Source organism: Halichoerus grypus, chromosome 15 (genome assembly GCF_964656455.1).
Source record: "Halichoerus grypus chromosome 15, mHalGry1.hap1.1, whole genome shotgun sequence".
NCBI lineage: Eukaryota > Metazoa > Chordata > Mammalia > Carnivora > Phocidae > Halichoerus > Halichoerus grypus.
The window spans coordinates 50,575,355-50,579,173 of NC_135726.1; positions in this window are offsets into that span (position 1 = coordinate 50,575,355).

The window sequence follows — 3,819 nt, forward strand, 5'->3', positions numbered from 1 at the left end:
GCTGAGATGTCATGTAGGATTGCTCACATTCTGGATTTGTCTGATGGCTCCCCTGGCATTTATTGTCCTGAAATGTCAATATTTTCTGTAAACTATAAGTTAAAGCCTAGATTTTTGACAATAAGCACAAATATGGTGCTGAATAAAGCTGAACAAGGTCCAATACAATGTCCAACTGAAACTATCTCAAATGCTGGGCACGTACTCTCACTCAGGAGTGAAAGAAAAATGATGTAACAGCTGTCAACACAAAATGAAGAAACTTTTTATGATCTCTAAAAGTAAGGAAGAGAGTTTTATTTAAGCCCAAGTTAGGATAGCTGCTCAGGAAACACACTCTTTACAGGAAATGTTCTGGAGAATGAACATACAACTGATTTAATAAATCATACAGGGTACCAAATTGGAAACAAGAAACAACAGATGTTGTTGACGATGAGGAGAAAGGGGAACCCTCCTACACTGTTGGTGGGAGTGCGAACTGGTGCAGCCACTCTGGAAAACAGTATGGAGGTTCCTCAAAAAGTTAAAAATAGAACTACCCTAGGGGCACCTGGGTGGCTCAGTCGGTTAAGTGTCTGCCTTCGGCTCAGTTCATGATCCCAGGGTCCTGGGCTTAAGTCCCGCATCGGGCCCCCTGCTCAGCGGGGAGCCTGCTTCTCTCTCTGCATGCTGCTCCCCCCGCTTGTGCTCTCTCTCTCTCAAATAAATAAATAAAATCTTAAAAAAAAAAATAGAACTACCCTAGACCTAGCAAATGCACTACTAGGTATTTGCCCAAAGAATACAAAAATACTGATTCAAAGGGACACACTGCACCCAGATGTTTATAGCAGCATTATCAACTATAGCCAAATTATGGAAAGAGCCCAAATGTCCATCAACTGATGAATGGATAAAGACCGTGTGGTGCCTAGAAAACTAGGCAATTTACTCAGCCATAATAAAGAATGAAATCTTGCCATTTGCAAAATTCATGTTGCCACATTCGTGTTCATGTTTGCAACATTTATGTTGCTAGAGTGTATTATGCCAAGTAAAATAAGTCAGTCAGAGAAAGACAAATACCATAAGATTTCACTCATATGTGGAATTTAAGAAACAAAACAGATGAACATAGGTGGGAAAAGAGAGAGAGAGAGCAACCATCAAACAGGCTCTTAACTATAGAGAACAAATTGAGGGCTGATGGAGGGGAGGTGGGCAGGGGATGGGTTAAATGGGTGATGGGTATTAAGAAGGGCACTTATGATGAGCACTGGGTGTGGTATGTAAGTGATCAATCACTAAATTCTATGCGTGAAACTAATATTACACTGTATGTTAATTAGCTGGAATTTAAATAAAAACTTGGAAGAAAAAAAATCATACCATGTGATTCTGAATTTAACAACCCCTCCCAAAAGGAAATGTTTTTTAAAATACTTATCTAGTAGTTTATATATTAAGGAGGATCAATCAGATAATAAGTTGATTTTTGGATAAAATGACAGGAAAATTTAAAAATGCAATAGACAAGGAATGTTTCAGTACACTTACACTTCCAATGATAACAAAATAGGTAATTTAGAATAAACATCTGGCCGATGATGGGTAGACACATTTTTAAAACTATTGAGAGGATCGGGGTGCCTGGGTGACTTAGTCATTAAGCGTCTGCCTTCAGCTCGTGTCATGGTCCCAGTGTCCTGGGATCGAGCCCCATATCGGGCTCCCTGCTCAGTGCGGAGCCTGCTTCTCCCTCTCCCACTCCCCCTGCTTGTGCTCTCTCTCTTGCTGTGTCTCTCTGTCAGATAAAGAAATAAAATCTTTAAAAAAAATTAAAAAATAAACTGTTGAGAGGATCAAAAGACAAGATGAATTAGTGGGCTAAAATTCAGAAAAAGTGGGGGAGTCATGCACTTGGGGCAACTTTTCTCTTGGGGTGATGGTCTGGTCAAAGAGCTGAAAAGCCTAGAAGCTCTGCACAATTTTGACACCCATTTGAGGGTAGGGGAACAAAAGGTTCTGGCAACAACTACAAAATACACATCTTTTCAAACACACATAAAATATTTACAAAAAAGGACCATATGATGAGCCATAAAGGAATAACAACGAATTTCACAATAGTGAAATAATACTGAATATGCTTTCTGAGTGTAATGAAATTCAGCCAGAATTCATAACAAAAAGATAATTTAAAAACTGCCATGTGTGCATCTAATAAAGTGTTGTCTCCCAGCCCCTTCTTTACTCTGTTTTATGGGGCTGGAATGGAAAATCTGCATCCCACCTTTCTGCTATGCGCGTGGTATTTGGGGATCTTCCATTCCGGGGGGCGTGGCCATGACCGTCATCTCCTCGGGAATTCTGGGAACACAGTCCAAGCTCTGTGGGCAGAGTCACTTCCGCTCCAGAGGAGTGTGGCGGTGGGGGAGTTTCCTCCGAGGGAGCTGAGTTGCGTGAGCAGCTGGGCCTTCTCTCTTGGCACAGGGTCAGCTGGAACACGTCCTTGGCTTTCTGGAAGAGAATCTGTACATGTACAGCATTGGTGACTAGGTTACTGGAAGGGCAAACAGAGGACTCTGAGGCACAATGCAGGTAACAATTGCAACAAGCAGCAACCACCCCAGGGTCTGGGGTAACAAAGCGAAGCAAGTTTTATTAAAGTATAAAGTAGAAGCAGCAACAAATTTCGGCTTTTCCTTGACTTTAACTGCTTATTATGAAATGTGGGCTCTGAGTCAAATGAAAGGAGCTGCTTGATGTGGAGACATTATTTTAATATGAGCAGATAAACACTGTATAAAAATTTGAGTTAACTTTTTGTTCAAGTTCATGCATCACATAACCTACCTCCATCCTGCTCTTGATATTGTAAATACAAGAAAATGTCTTAAAAATATGGAAACCAGTGATACCATGATTTTTCATTAAGGTGAGCAAGTGAGGGTTAGACTCAAACCAGAAAATCCAATGACAACAAAAATGCACTTCACTTTCCACCTTTTCTTCAGGACAAGAACTAAAAAATGTTTACACCTTTTTATCACGAAAAATTTCAAACATAGGGGCGCCTGGGTGGCTCAGTTGTTAAGCGTCTGCCTTCGGCTCAGGTCATGATCCCAGGGTCCTGGGATCGAGCCCCGCATCGGGTTCCCTGCTCCGCGGGAAGCCTGCTTCTCCCTCTCCCACTCCCCCTGCTTGTGTTCCCTCTCTCGCTGTGTCTCTGTCAAATAAATAAATAAATAAAATCTTTAAAAAAAGTTTTCAAACATATACATAAGTACAGAAGAGTGAAATATTCCATAATGTTAACCCTCATCCCCCAGATTCAACAGTTATCAACATTTGCCACACTTCCTTGATCTATCAATTTTATCTTTCTTTTTGTCTTTAATACTTTAAAGCAAACCATGACAGTGCATTATTTTCCCCCTAATATTTCCATGTATACTTCAAAAATTACCTTTTCTGGTATAACCACAATACAGCTATCACATTGAAGAAAGTTAATAATAATTCCTTAATATTATTTCATACCTAACACAACTTCAAATTTTCCAATCATTTCAAAAATATCTATTCATTGTATCTGATTCCTGTCTCTTCAGTCTATTTCACTCTAGAGGAGTACTCTCTTCATATATTTTTAATTCATGCCCTTGACCTGTTGAAGAAACCAGGTCAGTTGTTGGGAGGATGCCTCACAATCTGGATTTTTAAGTGTTTCCTTATGCTGTCATTTAACATTTTCTACAATTTCTCCTGATAAACTACAATTTAGATTTAAAAGGCAGATTAGATTAAGATTCATCTTTTGGGGCAGGAATTCTT